The 17,361-nt window shown below is 42.1% G+C and overlaps 1 protein-coding gene across 3 annotated transcripts in view; it reads left to right on the top strand.

The window, feature by feature from the left end:
• The first annotated feature begins 382 nt into the window (after window positions 1–382).
• The window catches only part of NR2C1 (nuclear receptor subfamily 2 group C member 1), an 89,423-nt gene continuing 72,444 nt past the window's right edge, over window positions 383–17,361 (top strand). For all 3 annotated transcript variants that reach the window (XM_074226604.1, XM_074226603.1, XM_074226601.1), the window contains exon 1: window positions 383–554. The gene's annotated coding sequence lies outside the window, so the exon portion shown is untranslated. The remainder of the gene's footprint in view (window positions 555–17,361) is intronic.

The following is a 17,361-nucleotide window of genomic DNA, read 5'->3' as shown; positions in this document are numbered from 1 at the left end:
GTGTGTGAGGCCGGATTTGAACTCGGGTCCTCCTGACTCCAGGGCGGGGGCAGGGCCCCATCAGGGTGATGGGTCCACATGGGCTCGCATGGGCATTTGGCATCCTCCCCTGCCCCTCCGGGGCCGGGAGTACAGGCGGCGCTTACTCATGGCTCACTGGCAGAGGGAGCCTAGGCGGCCCCGGGCACCGTCGGCGCCTAATAGTAGCGGCCTCCCCGCCCCCTTCCCTGCAGCCCGCGCCAGCCGCAGTTCCCCTCCGGGCCGGCAGAGGGCGCCGCCCCGCCCGCCGCCCCGCCCCCTCTCGTCCGCCTCCCGCGAGAACGCTCCTCTCCCGCCTCCGCCCGCTCCGCTCGCCGGCCGGCGCGCAGGCGCAGTCGGGGAGGCGCGCCAGGAGGAGAGGGAGGGGTCACGAACTCTGACCCCCGGGCCGGCCCCTAGCACCCCGCCCCCGCCCTCCGCCGCGGAGCCGCCCCCTTCCCTCCCCGCCCCCAGCAGCCGCCCGAGGGAGGAGCGCCGGCCCGGAGCCCCGGGGCGCGGAGCCAGCGCGGCCGCGGGTAGGTAGCGCCGGGGGCCGGGGGGCGGCGGCGCGGCGCGGGGGGCCGGGGGCGCCCCTCCCCCGGGCCCGGCCCCCAACGGCCCTGCCCGCGCCCCGCGCCGCCGCCCCGGCCACGGAGGGCGACGGCCGCCGGGAGGGGCGGCGGGGCCGGGCCGCGGGAGGAGGCGGGGACGCCGTGCGCCTGCGCCGCGACCTCCGACCCCGCCGGCCCGGCCCCGCCGAGGACCGGGGCGCGCGCAGCGGGGCCGCGGGGGCCGCCTCGGACCCGGGCCTTTGTCCGAGCCGGGCCGGGCCGGGCCGGGCCGGGCCGGGGAGGGGAGGGGAGGGGGCCGGGGGAGGGGAGGGCAGTAACGGGCCGGGAATGCAGAGTCTGACTGTGTGTGTGTGTGTGTGTGTGTGTGTGTGTGCATGCATGTGTGCATGTGTGTGTGTGTGCACGTGTGTGCCCGTCACATGGAGTGCGGGGGGAGGCCCGGCCAGTCGTGTCAGGAATGATCCTTCCTTATAGCAGTGAATGGACAGAGCCCTACTATGTGGTAATCATTTGTAATTGGCTTGGCAGTGCAATTAGTAATCTTGGTAATTAGCCTTCCTGATGACAATGAATGAAGAGTCTTACTATGTGCCCATCACTTGTGTGCGTGGCAGTGCAGTTAGTAATGTCAGTAGTAAGCCTTCCTGATGGCAGTGAATGAAGAGTCTTACTGTGTGCCCATCACTTGTGTGCGTGGCAGTGCAGTTAGTAATGTCAGTAGTAAGCCTTCCTGATGGCAGTGAATGAAGAGAGTCTTACTATGTGCCCCTCACTTGTAGTGGGGGTGACAGCACAGTTAGTAAGCCTTCCTGATGGCAGTGTGTGCCAGTTGCAATGAAGAGTCTTACTGTGTGCCCATCACTTGTGTGCGTGGCAGTGCAGTTAGTAATGTCAGTAGTAAGCCTTCCTGATGGCAGTGAATGAAGAGTCTTACTATGTGCCCATCACTTTGTAGTAGGGTTGGCAGCACTGTTATTAATATCAATAATAATCCTTCCTGATAGCAGTGAATGAAGAGAGTCTTACTATGTGCCCCTCACTTGTAGTGGGGGTGGCAGTGCAGCTATTAGTATCTATAATAAGCTTTCTGATCTCAGTGAATGAAGAGAGCCTTACTATGTGCCAGTCACTTGTAGTGGGGGTGGCAGCACAGTTATCAATATCAATAATAAGTCTTCTGATGATAATGAATGAAGACTTGATAAAGACTATTAGTCTTACTATGTGCTGGTCCCTTTGTAATGGGAAGGGCAGCCTTTCTGATCATAACAAAGGAAGGGCCACTTGATAAAGACTATTATGTCTTACTTTGTTCTGGGAAGTTGTTAATGGAAATTCCCGTGTATTTATAATAAGCCTTCCTGATGACAATGAATGAAGGACTTGATAAAGTATTATGCCTTGCCATGTGCTGGACCCTTGTTAATGCAAATGGCAATGCATTTATTAATTACATGCCTTCCTCATGATAATGAATGTAGAAGGGGCTCCTTAAATGTTACTGTGTCACACATAGAAAATGAATGAAACTATGTCTTCAGCCATACTGCGAGCCACAGGTTTAATTACAAGGAATAGAAAAATGGTTTTTCTAGTGTCACAGTGTGCCAAGTCCTTGGGAATGAAAAAATATCAACCTTGCTTGGCTCCAAGCACTTTACTAGTAGAATCACTGAACTGATCTCCACCCCCCCCACAAATAAAATTCTGTACTGCTTGGCATACTAATTTTGCATTTGATCTTCACAACAACGAGACATTTGCCTTGCCCATTTTACAAATGAGGAAACAGAGGTAGAGAAGTAGTGATTTGCTCAGGGTGATACCGCTGTAAGTGTCAGAGGCAGATCTTCTGACATCCAAGGCAAGTAGCATATCTTCCAGGATAAGCTGTCCTTTAGTCTGAGACAAGTAGGTCAACAGTCAGGAAACCAACTGGAAATGGAGGATGAAAACTTTTTTTTTTAAGTTTCCCCCCTCCCCCAGTTACATTGCAAAAACAAGTTTCAACATTCACTTCCAGAAACCTTGATTTCCAAATTCTTTTCTTTCCTCCTGCCCCATTCCCCCTCATTGAGAAAGCAAGTTACTTGACATAGGTTAAAAATATGTAGTCATGGGGACAGCTCGGTGGCCCAGTGGATAGAGCACTGGCCCTGGAGGCAGGAATACTTGTGTCAAATGCGACCTCAGACACTTAATAATTACCTAGCTGTGTGGCCTTGGGCAAGCCACTTAACTCCATTTGCAAAATCCTAAAACAAGAAAAAAAAATATGTAGTCGTGAAAAAGCATTACTCCATTACTGCCCCCAAGAAAAATAAAGTGGAAAAAAAAAAGCATGCCTCAGTCTGTGTTCAGACACCATCATCTCTGTCTTTGGGATGAATAGTATCCTTTATCATAAGTCCTTCAGAGTTCTCTTGGGTCACAGCATTGTGGAAAAAAGCTAGGTCATGCACAACTGATCATCCTGAAAGACAAACTTGCCTCTTCGTTTTTTAAAATATTTGTATTTTTGCCTTTTATTTTTATATCCTGTTCATTTCTAAATATATCCCTTCTTTTTGCCTACCCAGTTCATGATTCTTCAGTTCTGAAGCTATGGCATATTAAGATTTTATGTAATGCTAGGTTGTAGGCACATTATTTGCTTCTTTGAGATAAGAATATATGCAAACTGCTATGAAAATCTTTAAGTGATAATAGGAATGTCTTAATTTTTATTCTGTTATGTATATATGCTAGATTGTAGGTACTGAGGATAGATCCCCCCCCCATTCACTGAACAAATGTTTAATATAGAATCTAAAGCTGGAAGGATCTGTGATACTATTTATTTCAACCCCTTTATCTTACAAATGAGGACCTGGGGCCTAAATGTTTAGTGACTTGGTAGTAAGTGGTAAAACTGGGGTTCAAGCTCAAGTCCTCTAAATTCATATCTAGCAAATGAAATGGTCCAAATTATTTCATGTTAACATAATTGAACCTAAAAGTGTTTCTTTTAAGGGCACAGTCATGGCATTTAAATTAATATTAAATGCCTTCTATATGACAAACATAGCTATAAAGGGGTAGTAATCACGACTATGGGAAAGATGTTGACAGAAGGATGATGGTCCCTTGGCATCATGGAGTTGGTGGGTAAACTTAGACACTTAAGTTCTCTTAGGTCAGAAGTTTGCTCCCCATCATCCTCAGTTCTCTCCCTGAATGAGTCTTCATTTTGGAAGACTAGTCTGACATTGGGTTGAAAGAGGCAACTTTCATTCCATTTCTTGATATCTTCCGAACAGACTTATTGAGCAACGGATGATAAAGGATGGAGGCCCTGCCTGTGTTGAACAGGTGGTGGTTGTTGCCCTGAAGGAACTCTCTTTCTGCTCCCAACCAATGTTCTATGTGGACTTCAGTCGTTTCTCCTGGGATGCCAGGATAGTTGGAATTGCCTTTCCCTAGCAACTCCTACTCTTGAGGACTATACAGTCTCAGAAATGAGGTTTTATACCAGCTTGTACATTAGCTGCTGCTGCTGCCACCAACCCACCCTCCCCATCACCATCATTATCATTACTACTACTACTACTACTTCCACAACTTGCCATTTATCTTCTGCTTTAAAGCTTGCAAAGTGCTTTATGGAAGTTATCTCTTGAGATCTGGGTCTTTCTGTAGAGCTGTGTAGAATTTGATTGACATTGATAAGAAGAAACTCTCTCTGCCAATGCAGATTGGTACCCGCTCTGCAACTAATTGACTTGGAGGGTTTTCTGGTGCCAGAGAAGTCTTGGGATTTTATTCAGGGTCACACAGCCAGTCTTAAATTCCCGACTGTAAAACCAACACTGTCCATTATTCCACACTGCCTCTTGTTTTTACAGATAGAGACCTCAATTTACAAATTAGGAACCTGACTCTCAGAGAGGATCAGGGATTATTCAGATCTGAGTAGTTAGTATCTGTCAAAGTGTTTTGACCTTACTTGATGTCCCTTGACCTCCAGGATTCCTTCAAGCACTTGTAGCATGACTTTGATACTGTCCTGTCTTTCATTTCCTGAGCAACCTGATCTTAAAGTCTGCATTAACTTCAGTATTATTCCTTTAATCTCCTTCTTTTGGGTTCATCTTATCTTCCTTGAGTGTCATTTTGTTGCTAGGAAAAAGTGACATTGCTGAAGCACAAATCTAATATCACTCTCCTACTCAATAAACTTCAATGACTGTTATCTCTAGGGTCAGATTTTTGTTTGACTTGTAACAACCTCCTTCCAACCCACTTAGTCAGCCTCCTTACCTTTTATTTCCTTTCACTCACTGTAGGGTCAAACCAGATTGCCTTATTTTCTGTTCTCTCCCTGCTCGGCTTCAAGTTGCTTTCAGATGCTACCTTTTTCCCTCTCTGTGTTGGTCACTGGTTGATGCTTTCTTTCCCTCAAAACCTCTCTCCTACCAGAGGGAACCCAGAATCCCTGATCCCCTCTGACCTATAAGGCCTTTGCATTAGCCCCACCATTGAACTTTCGTTTAAGTGTCTCTCTCAATTAGAGTGGGGGCTCTTTGAGAAGAGAAGCTGTCTAATTATTTTGCTTGCACACTTAGCATTTAGCTTAGTGTTTTATAAGTTCTTTTTCAGTCATTCCTTCCACCGACAACTCCATCTTCTATTTCTTTGCCTTTTCAGGAGCTGTCTGAAATCCATTCCTTCCTTACTGCCTCTTAGATAGCTTATTTCTGTCAGAGTTCAGTTTCAGCACCTCTTCTTCCTGAATAAGTTAATTCCTGATCCCCTTATTACCTTGTCTTTATTTTTTGTATCTACTTGTATGTGTTGTAGTATGTCAATTCCGTGAGAGTTAGGACTTATCTCATTTTTTCTCTTTTTATATGCCCAGCACCAAGGACAGTGCCTGGCATACTTATGTCTGTGTATCTAGCTATCCATAACACTTTAATAAATGCAAATTCATTGCTTTCTTGGGAAGTAAACATTAGGTCAACTGCTTAAAAGATAGTTTCACCTCCCATGATATACCACACTGAGTCTGGAGCACATCCCACTGCAGCATGGGTTTCACCAGAATTCTTTGCTATACATTCCTTTCCTGTCTTTCTTAGTCTTTACATATTTCTAGGTATTAAGAATGTTCTACATACACACACACACACACACACACACACACATGCACGTGCACACATACACACACACACACACACACACACACACACCTCACCCCTCATTTCCCTATTAATAATAGGAGCTTATGAGTGGGACAGTTAGTACTGATACTTAAATGACACCTTTTAATTAGATTTCAAAGCTCCTTTTTCTTCTTTAACCCATCCCCCAACATGGCAAGTGTTTATAATAAGTATTAAAGCATTTCAAATTACTTTTCTTTGGAGAATATTCTAAATACTTTTGGGGAAAATTTTGGAAACTAATTGGAAAATTAGCTTTGGCAATTACTGAATTTTATTAAAAAAAAACTCAGAAAGTCTTTGACCTAGCTTTTATGAGATTTATGCTTTGTGGTACAAGGATTTTTTTTTTTTTAACAAGAATGATGGGAATTTTTGTGCCTTTAATAGAGGATTTATGGTAAGCCTTGTAGTAAGGGAGAGGTCAGTTTTTAGGTCAGGCTGTATAAAGTACTTTGCTAATGGCTTTTATAAGATTTGTTTTGCCCAAAGGCATCTGCTTACTTCTCTGTTTAGAAGTATTTGACTGATGCTCTGGGTTCTTGGAACATAAATGACAGGATAGATTTTCTTCAACAAATGAAATTGGAACAAAACTGCAAATGCACGTTCAGGCTGGAGGATAAAATTATCCAGATAAAATTATCCATGTTCACTGGTTTATGAGCTCTTCTATTCTCTCAGTTTGATTTCTTTTCACTTCCTGCTTCAACTCTTATTTAGCTACATGGAGTAAATATGAAAGCACTAATATTGATGTCAGTCTAATTATGAGAGAAATTTTCTTTTTTTTAGAAATATTTTATTTATCTTGAGTTTTACAATTTTCTTCCATTCTTGCTTCCCTCCTCCACCCCCCATAGAAGGCAGTCTGTTAGTCTTTACATTGTTTCTATGTTATACATTGATCTCAGTTGAATGTGATAACAGAGAAATCATATCCTCAAGGAAGAAACAAAGTATGAGATAGCAAAATTACATAATAAGATAGATTTTTTTTTTTCTAATTTGAAGGTAATAATTTTTGGTCTTTGTTCAAACTCCACAATTCTTTCTCTGGATATTCTCCATTGCAGACAGCCCAAAATTGTCCCTGATTGTTGCACTGATGGAATGAGCGAGTCCATCAAGGTTGATCATCACCCCCATGTTGCTGTTAGGGTGTACGGTGTTTTTCTGGTTCTGCTCATTTCACGCAGCATCAGTTCATGCAAATCCTTCCAGGCTTCCATGAATTCCCATCCCTCCTGGTTTCTAATAGAATAGTAGTGTTCCATTCCATACATATACTGCAGTTTGTTAGGCCATTTCCACCCCAATTGAAGGCCTCGCATCTAGGACTATCTCCTGTTATCCCGATTTCATACTTGGCCAGTAGACCCAGATGGGCTCTGGAGGAGAAAGTGAAGCTGGTGACTTAGCACAGTTCCCCCACTCTCACTCAAATCCAATTCATGTGTTTGTCATGGCGCCTCCCTAATGTCATGGTCTTCTTCAAGAATGAAGGAGAAACATTATTATTAGATAAGAACCATTAGAAACAAGAATTCTGAGAGGGAAAGAAGGAAGGGATTACTTGATAAAGGTCAGAAAGGAGTAGATATGGAGGAAGAGACAGGAGAGGTGGAACATGGGGAATAGTGGATGAACCGATTATTTTGGATAGAACAAAATGCATGAAAGGGAGTCATAGGTATGAGAGTAGAAAGTTAGGTAGGAGCCATATTTTGGAGAGTCACAATAAAAAAACCAGCCAAATTTTTTTTATTTTTGTCTTTTTTTTTTAAAAGTCCACATAGATAATCTCATCTCTTGGATTTCAATTCTCTTTTAACCATTTGTGTTCCATTATTCCCAGTCTAAAATTCATTCTTTTTTTTTCTGCCTAGAAGATATATGAACTGATGCACAGTGAAGTGAGCAGCTCTAGAACACTGTACACAGCAACAGCAGTATTATAAAGATGATCAGCTGTGAAAGACGTAGCAATTCTGATCCAAGGCAGTTACAGACTCATGATGAAAAATGCTCTCCACTTCCAGAGAAAAAAACTGATAAACTGAGAACAGATTGAAGCATATGGTTTTTCACTTAGTTTTTCTTGTCCTTTTTGTTTGTTTTTTGGCATCATAGACAAAATAGAAATATTTTGCTTGACTTGACATGTATAATAGGAATCATTGTTGCCTTCTCGATGAGGGGGGATGAGCTGGAGGGAGGAATAGAATTAGGTACTCAAAAAATTAAATGATTAAAAAATAAAATAAAATTTAAAAAAACTTTTTTTTTTAAGAGAACACAAGTGAAATGAGAGCTGAGTAGCGCTGTGGGAGGCATTGGAGATGTAAGTGTAAAGAATAAAACAATATAAGATACAGAGAAGATGTATGTAACTGAATAAATATAAAGTGAATAAATATAAATTTATACAAAGTTAGTGAAATACTCCCATGGTTGTGGGGGTGTATGTGTGGAAGATTAGAAGAACAGAAGATGGTTCTGGAGATACATTTTAAAAGAAAAGAGGAGCAAGAAAAGGTATTAAATTTCAAGCAAAAGGGGCGGCTAGGTGGCGTAGTGGATAAAGCACCGGCCCTGGAGTCAGGAGTACCTGAGTTCAAATCCAGTCTCAGACACTTAATAATTACCTAGCCGTGTGGCCTTGGGCAAGCCACTTAACCCCATTTGCCTTGCAAAAACCTAAAAAAAAAATTTCAAGCAAATAAAAGAGTATTAAAGGAAAAAAGGAACTGAAATGGAGATAAGGAGTCAGTGAATTCCAGACATAAGTCAGGACAAAGGTTCACAGATGGAGAAGGTGCTTTTCAAGATGGAATTGTATTATCTTAACTCCTCAAACCCACTTTCTTCTGCATTACCATTTTCTTTTGAGGCACAGCACTTCCTTGCCATCACTTACGTTCTCAGTATCAGCATCATGCCTTTCCTCATCTAATAAACCCACTGTGATCCAAGTTGCCATTTCACTTCCACATTTTTTTTTGTGTGTATCCCCTCTCCATGCGGGGCCATCAGCCTCATTCAGACTCTCCTCACCTCTTGCCTGGACCGCACTTAGCTTCCTACTTACACTTTCTACCTTTACTTTCTCCTCCCTAATCAATTTTCCACGTAGTTATCAAAGTGAATTTCCCAAAGCCAAAGCATGACAGTCTCTTCAATGGTTGCTATTCTAAGATCAAACACAAAATTATTAGGTATATAGTTAGATAATATTTGTCCTTCATTCTCAAAGAAAGACCATGACATCAGGGAGTTGATGATATGACAAGCACATGAATAGAATTTGAGTGAGGGGGCATGTGCTCAGTCACCAGCCTCACCTTCTCCTCCAGAGCCATCTGGGTTCCATAACCAGATAGGAATCAGGATGACTGGAAATGACCCTGGATGTGAGACAATCAGGGTGAAGTGAGTTGCCCAAGGTCATACATCTTGTGTGTATCAAGTAAGTGTCAGGTGTTGAGGCTGGATTTGAGCTCCCATCCTCCTGACTCCAAGGCCAGAAATCTATCCACTGTGTCATCTAGCACTGATAGGACCTTTTACAGGGGAGGAAACTGAGTTACAGAGAGTGCAAGTGATGTACCCAAGGTTACACATCAAGGAAGCTGTAGTTGACATTTGAGCGCAAATCTCTAACCAGATCCATCATGCTTTCCACTGTGCTCTGCTTTTGCTGTTCCTGCCTTAGTACCTGTAGCTTAGAATGAGCTTCCCCTTCCCTTCTGCCTCTTCAGATACCTAGTTTTCCTTCCAAGCTTAGAGCAAACTCTGCCTCCTCTAAATAATGATTTTTCAAAATTATTTTTTCCTCCAACTGGTAAACCTTTATTTTCTTTCGCTCCTCCAGGTGAATAATTTTTTTAATAAAAAAAGAAAAATCTTAACATACATAGCTTAGAAAAAAAAAATCCCACAATGGCAATGTTCAAAAAGGTCTGTGTTACTCTACATTTTAAGTCTGTCCTCCTTTCTGGCAGCAGAGAGGTAGTTTGTCTCCTATTCAGATCTCTGGAATGGTGCTTTGTTTGCATTGATCAGTTATGAAAGCTTTCAAAGTTATCAAACTTCATCTCCACCATAAGATCTTTCTTGATTCCTCCCCTCCGCCGTACCTCCCCAGCTACTGCCTGCTTCTTTGGATATAATTTGCATATTCTTTATGTCTCCTTGATCAAAGGTCAGTCCTCAAGGATAGATATTCTTTAACTTTGGTCTTTGTAAGCCCAGTGTGGTTGACTGCTCTGGGATGCATAGGAATCCTGCAGAGATTTTTGAAAGGAGAGTAATAGGTAAGTGTTTAGGAAAGTATATTTGACAGCTTTGTTGAGGTTGAATTGAAAGAGATATTGGGAACAAAAGACTGATTCATAGATTTATTGAAGAGCTAGAGTGTCTTGAAATTGCATAAAAATGTGTGATTTAGAGAAGGCAGGGCAGCTGTGTGGTAGCTTCAGACCCTTACTAGCTATGTGACCCTGGGCAAGTCACTTTTCCTCCGTTTGCTTTAATCTACTGGAGAATGAAATATTGAACTCCTTGGAAGAAGACCCCCAGGACTCCCTAGGGTCACAGAGTTGGACATGACTAATAGGTACTGTGCTAACCCCTTTACATGTATTATCTCATTTGATCCTCATGAGACCCCAGGAGGTGGGTGCTATTATTTATGCCCAGTTTACAGGTGAGAAAACTGAGACAGGTTGGGTGAAACTAGTGCCTTATTTGAAATCTGGTCTTCCTGAGGGCCAGAGTCCTATCCACTAGAAGGTAGGGTTTTAGTTGGGCCTTAAAGGAAGCCAAGGAGATAAGAAGTTGGATTAGAGGAAGAAGAGCATTCTAGCAATTGGGGACACCCAGAAAAAATGCCCCCAACTGAGAGATGGAGTAGCCAGGGGAACAGTGTCACTGGGTCCAAGAGTATGTATTAGAGAGGTGTAAGAAGACTGGATAAATCAGAGAAGACTAGTTTATGAAGGCCTTTGCACACCAAACAACACATTTCTATACACTCCTGGAGGCAATAAGAAGCCACTGGAATTTATTGTGGGGGGATGGGGAGGTAAGGTGGGAGGTGACATGATCAGCCATGAGCTTTAGGAAAATCATTTCAGTGGTGTATGGGAATGAAGGACAGAAGAATGAGATAAGAGTGACACTTGCATTTGCAAAACCAGGTAACTAGAAAGATGATGTCCTTCTTAAAGTAGGGAAATTTAGAGGGGGATGGGTTTGGGCAGGAATCGGAGTCTGAGATACCTCTGGGGTATCTGAGTGATAGTTTCAATTTACTTGGTAACACAGGGCTAGAGTTGAGGAGGAAATTATTTGGAAGTCATCTGTAAAAAATTGCTAATTGAACCCATGGGAGCTTATGAGATCACTGGAAGGGAAGGCAGCCCTGGACAGAGGTTGTAGGATGTCCACACTTAGTGACATTTGTGTACATTTATAAGTGGATGCTCTCAGGCCTATGGTTTTAATTTTAATAGCTAGGTCTTAAAATATCTTACATTGCTGAAGCAACTTTGCTGAGGCAAACATAGTTTCATAAGATGGAATGAAAGGAAAATGCTTTTAGCCACCAGTTTGGTGAAAGGCATTAGTTTTTCTTAGTGAAAAAATGCCTCAGGTGCTTAAGTAATTGATCAGTTATACATATAGCTCATGTCAGCACCCCGTCCTCTGCTGCTGACTACTGTCTTTTATTGCTGATCGGCTCCAAATCTTCCCCAGAAGACTCTGCCCTCTTCCACCAAACTTAAGATCTTTTCTCTTTGTCTTGAGTGTATCCATAGGTCCAGGCAGAATCCATCTATTGGGGAAGAAAAATTCCCACTGATGACTTGTGTGGGAAACATTGATTGTAATTAATCTAATTGATAATTTATACCTTGTTATTAATTATAGGGTCATAAATTTAGAGAGGAAGATAACTTAGAGATCAGACAATTCATTGGCTCTGGTTTCTGCCTGACCTGTGAAGCTAACCTTTGTGGAGAAGGGGCTGACCATTTCTGCATTCAATACCAACAACCAGCCAAGGGCCACTTATGGTCAGGCCCAAGAACCATGAGGATGTCATCCACCCCTTTCCCTCAACCTCTGCAGCTATTGTCCAGGGAATAACCTTGTGAACACCCAGTCAAGCATGCATTTCTGCTAGTTACTGCAGGCTTCTCTCCCCGCCAAGGTCCTTGGCATTGGTCTGTGTGTCAGTGGAAACAACATCAAAGAAGACAAATCGCCATCTCCTGCTATGCCTGTAGGACCAGGCATCCACTTGGTTGCCAGTTGTCTCTACTGCCCCCCACATCATGAGTATCCTTTTCTACCCAGCACTGCTGGCCTCACTTCTCTGGACTTGTTAATAAATAGCCTCTTCAGTGCTCTGCAGTTCCTGCTTCCTCCTGTGTAGCTTCCCAAATAATCAAGGAGCAAGTTTAATCTTGTCACTCCTTTTTCAGAAACCATCAATGGTTCCCAGTTGAATCTGGTCTCTGAGGGTGCTCCTCTTTCTGGCTTTCATCCTCTTTCTAGCCCCACTTGGTCATCAGTTCTTTTTTCACCTTCACCAAGCTATTTGTTCCCTCTTCTTGAACTTATCATTCCATTGACCACCACCAGCCTTCATGCATAGTTTATTCATTTATTTGATAAAATAATTATATTTTCTTTGTGTTCTGGGGGTATAAAGATGGAAATAAAAGTATCTCTCTGAGGAAGCGACTCATGTCCTCCTGATCTCTCCCACACCCCCCTCACTGCATTAAACAAACTTGCTTGTATTCTCCCAGCAGAATTGCCCCTGAAGTCATGGACTGTTTCATTTTTACCCTTGTATCCTAACACATATCTCTAGGCCAGAGTAGGTATATAAATGTTTAAATAAATTGACTTGAGTACTGGAGTTGGAGGAACCTCATCAGCTAGGGGATTCTGCCCTTCTTATGTGAAGCATGTTTCCCATCTCCACAACTTCCTGGAATTTCTCATTGATTTGGAAGATCTTTATTAGTAGGTTTCAGTGCCTTTATGAGACCAAACCTTGTACCATATTTCTACTGATTTTCACTTTTCAGCAATGAGTGTCAAAGAGGAAACTATAACTGAGTGTAACTTGTGAGACAATGTGTTGTTTCAATAATAAAATAGATTTTCTTTTAACATCTTCAGAAGCCTTTTCTAATTCATTTACACTATTACTACCTTAGTCATTTTCCAAACCCATAGTTTTGATTGACACTCCTTTATTCAGAAGCCATCAGGGATTCCCCATTCACTGTCAAATAAAATTAACACTTGTGAGGAATCTTGAATATCAACCTAGCTTAGGTGTAACATAATTTTTTGAATTTTACTCATTTCATTTCCAGGCATTTTTCAGTTATGTTTGATTTTTCATGATCCAATTTGAAAGTTTTCTTTTTGGTTTTTTTTTGTTTGTTTTTTTCAAGCCAATGGGATTAAGTGACTTGCCTAAGGTCAGCTAGGTAATTATTAAGTGACTGAGGTTGGATTTGAACTCAGGTCCTCCTGACTTCAGGGCCAGTGCTCTATCCACTGTGTCACCCAGCTGCCCCCATTGGGAGTTTTTTTGACAAAGATGCTGAAGTGGTTTGCTATTTCCCTGTCCAGCTCATTTTACTGATGAGGAAACTGAGGTAAATGGGGTGACCAGGGTCACAGTACTAGTTAGCGTCTGAGTTCAGATTTGAATTCAGATCTTCCTGGCTCCAGGCTCGGTACCCTATCCATCACGTTACCTTACAGCATTACTTCCCATCAAACAGTGTGTTCCAGCTGAGGGAAGTTAGTCATGGTTTCCTTGTCCTTGACCTGCCCTTGCTCATTTATTTACCTATGGGTGATGGGAGAGATCATCTCTGAGCTCCAGGAGGGAACAGATATTTAAGTTTTCAGCATTGTTTATCATGGGGATAACATTTGCTGTTTTGAGAATAGTATTCTTAAAGAATAGGTAAGAAAATAATGGGTGGAATTGGTGAAAAGAACCCTAAAGCCCCTCTCATACTCCTGCACATAGTAGTAGCTCTTGTTGTTGCATCTCACTAGCAAGGAAATCTCTAAGTCCTACAGGGTGAACAATCAGCATTTTTTTCCCTCAGAGAAAGAGAGAACATGTTTCTGACATTTTCAAAGAGCAGCCTCCTCCAAACTATGAATGGAAGTTTTAGAGAGGAGAAAAACCAGCTGCTGAAACAGAAGCTGTCAGATTTGTTGCATTTTGAAACGTAAATGTGAGAAGGCTTGTGGGACCTGAGGTCACTTGGATCCAGGGGGCAAGAAGTTAAAACTCAGCTCCTTGCCATTTCTGGTGGCTCTCCAGGCTGTGCCTTCTCCCAAGAAATGCTTCTTTAAGGTATTTCTCCCCAGTTTTCTAAAACTGCCTTGATTCCTGGGTCTCATAGAGCTGTTAACTCGATAAACCCTTGAAAAGCCTGACTACCCACAAGTATATGAAGAAAGAACTGTCATGGGGAAAGTACAGCTGTTAAAATTATAAATTAATCCAACTTTTTTGAAAATAATTTGGAATTGTACTTGAAAAGTAACTTTTTTATCCCCTTTTGATTTAGAAATAGTTTTTGAGATATATATTCAAATGATGCATGCAAATATATATATATATGTATATGCATATATTTAGATCAGTATTTTCTCTAGTAGTAAAAAACTAGAAAGAAAGTGGCCAGGGAGCTACTGAAGAACTTATGAATGTCATAGGATATTATCAATGCCATAACATTCTAAAAACTAGGCATCAACACATTTTAAAAAACAAGATGGTGGAACAAGGGCCATCAGGTGTAAATTCAAGGAAGGCATATTTTGACCTGGTGCCACCAGTTGTGTATCGCATTCCTGGAATGTTTCCGTCTGCACTTCATTTTAGAATCCTCAGCTTCCCTCAGGGCTGATCTCATCTCAGCTTCCTTCTAAGAGAAGATGTTCTGTCAGTGAGATCTTACCAAGTTGGAGCCCTCTAGCCTCAGGCAGAGTTGGACAGTGGTCACAAACTGTTCCAGGGGCTTACCTCAGAGGGGAGGCCATCCTGGGCAGATTTCAAGTGTGTATAATAACTCTTGTGTTGGTTCTGGAGTTACACAGTGCTTTCTTTCTTTTTTTTTTTAAGATATTTTTGCAAGGCAAATGGGGTTAAGTGGCTTGCCCAAGGCCACACAGCTAGGTAATTATTAAGTGTTTGAGACTGGATTTGAACCCAGGTACTCCTGACTCCAGGGCCGGTGCTTTATCCACTGTGCCACCTAGCCACCCCCTACACAGTGTTTTCTTCACAAAAATTCTGGAAAGCAGACATTCTGAAGAGTATTATTCCCCAAACCACAGATAAGGAAAAGACAAAAGAAAAATGTGCCCCCTACAGAGCTCTTGAGGGGAGGGAGTAAATCATCATGTCAGGAGATTTGCAGGTGGGGACGGGATCATCATTTGTCAGAAAAGTCATAGAGAAAACTCTCCCTTGACATGTGACTTGGATTAGGTGATTTCTTAAGTGCCAGCCTACCCTGAGCTCCTGGACTCTGGGGCCCGTAGCATGGGTAACATTTCAGAGGGAGCTCTGGTATGGGCACCAATTCTTCCAAAACGAGCCCAACAAGAATGTAGCAGGCACTCCCTCAGCTAGACTTGGGGAAGCAGGGAGGAGGACTCTGCCAATAGATGTTTTTCTCTCTGTTTTGATTTTTGTGTGTGTTTTGTGTAGTTTGCATAAGCATTTCAACATTACAAATGTTTGTCTGTAGTAACTTTGTCCATCTTGTAATAGCATATATGAGTCTAGACAGATCCCTCTTATAGTTAGGGAAATTCTTGTTGCAGATAGGGCAGCATCTCTTACAAGTATTTACATAACTTGAATTAGAGACAAGATTTGTGGCTGCTAAATTTCCAAGTAGCAACAAGCTTTTTACAAATGCTAAAACAGCTTAGTAAAATTTTAGCTAACTAAATACTAAAACTTTGTAAAAATTCCCTTAACGGAAAAATGGGGATCCTAGGATAGTATATCATAGGAATCTCCTTGGAAAAATTAAATGCATCTTGGGATCAGGGAAAACTCAGTTAAAGTGGGAATAACAATTCCATATTCACTTATGTGCTGATGATGCTTGGCCCCCCTTTTTTGCTACTTCTCCTACTACAGGATTGGAACACAAGAGACTCGGTGTTGGTGTCTTTTTCCCTCTCCAAACCAGCCAAGAATAGTGATGTCCATTAGACATCACTAACCTTTTAGGCCCTGTGATCTCCACATGGGAGACAGAAACCCTGAGTTTTAGGGAGGATCCTGGGTCTGGGGATTGGGATGTGTGTTGTCTGTATTTTAATATGAACTTCCAGTAAATAGGTATCTGCCTTACTATTGTGTGTAAAACAAATAAATTTTTTTCTGTGACTTTCTTAGCATAAGACAAAGAGTGTTATCTAAGTAAAATATCACTCTATAAATTGAATTTTAAAGAGTAGGACCTCTGTAGAATATTTCTCTTAACCACAGATAAAGCGGGACTGTATAAACCAGAAAGAAAACTATATGAGCTTTAAAATTTTCATGAACTTATTAGTCTTCTACTACAAATATTTATGACATCAAAGGATACAGATTGACTTAACAAGCCTAAACAGGGTAAAACTCCCTTAACTCTGCTTGGTTCCTGGGCTTTAATGTTGAATAGAAAGTAAGTTCTGTCAAAGCAATCCATAGTCATATGAAACATTGCTCTAAATCTTTACTGATTAGAGAAATGCAAATTAAAGCATCTCTATGGTACCACCTCACTCCTCTCAGTTTGGCCAATATGACCAGAAAGGACAATGATCAGTGTTGGAAGGGATGTGGGAAATCTGGGACACTAATAAATACATTGTTGGTGGATCTATGAACTTATCCAAACTTTCTGGAAAGCAATTTGGAATTATGTCCAAAGGGCAATAGAAATGTGCACACCCTTTGATCCAGCAATACCACTACTGGGCCTTTACCCTGAAGAGATCATGAAAAAGGGCAAAAATATGACTTGTACAAAAATATTCATAGCAGCCCTTTTTTTTGGTGGCAAAGAATTGGAAATTAAATGAATGTCCTTCAATTGGGGAATGGCTTAACAAACTGGTATATGTATGTCATGGAACACTATTGTTCTATTAGAAACCAGGAGGGACGGGATTCAGGGAAGCCTGGAGGGATTTGCATGAACTGATGCTGAGTGAGATGAGCAGAACCAGAAAAACACTGTACACCCTAACAGCAACATGGGGGCGATGATCAACCTTGATGGATGCGCTCATTCCATTAGTGCAACAACCACGGACAATTGTAGGGTATCTGTGATGGAGAATGCCATCTGTATCCAAAGAAAAAATTGTGGTGTTTAAATAAAAACCAAAGACTATTACCTTTAATTTTTTTAAATTTTTATTAAAGATATTATTTGAGTTTTACAGTTTTCCCCCAGTCTTGCTTCCCTCCCCCCACCCCCACCCCACAGATAGCACTC

This window comes from Macrotis lagotis, chromosome 2 (genome assembly GCF_037893015.1).
Source record: "Macrotis lagotis isolate mMagLag1 chromosome 2, bilby.v1.9.chrom.fasta, whole genome shotgun sequence".
Taxonomy (NCBI): Eukaryota; Metazoa; Chordata; class Mammalia; order Peramelemorphia; family Peramelidae; genus Macrotis; species Macrotis lagotis.
The sequence above is the reverse complement of the archived record's forward strand: the minus strand, read 5'-3'. Positions and strand labels throughout refer to the sequence as shown.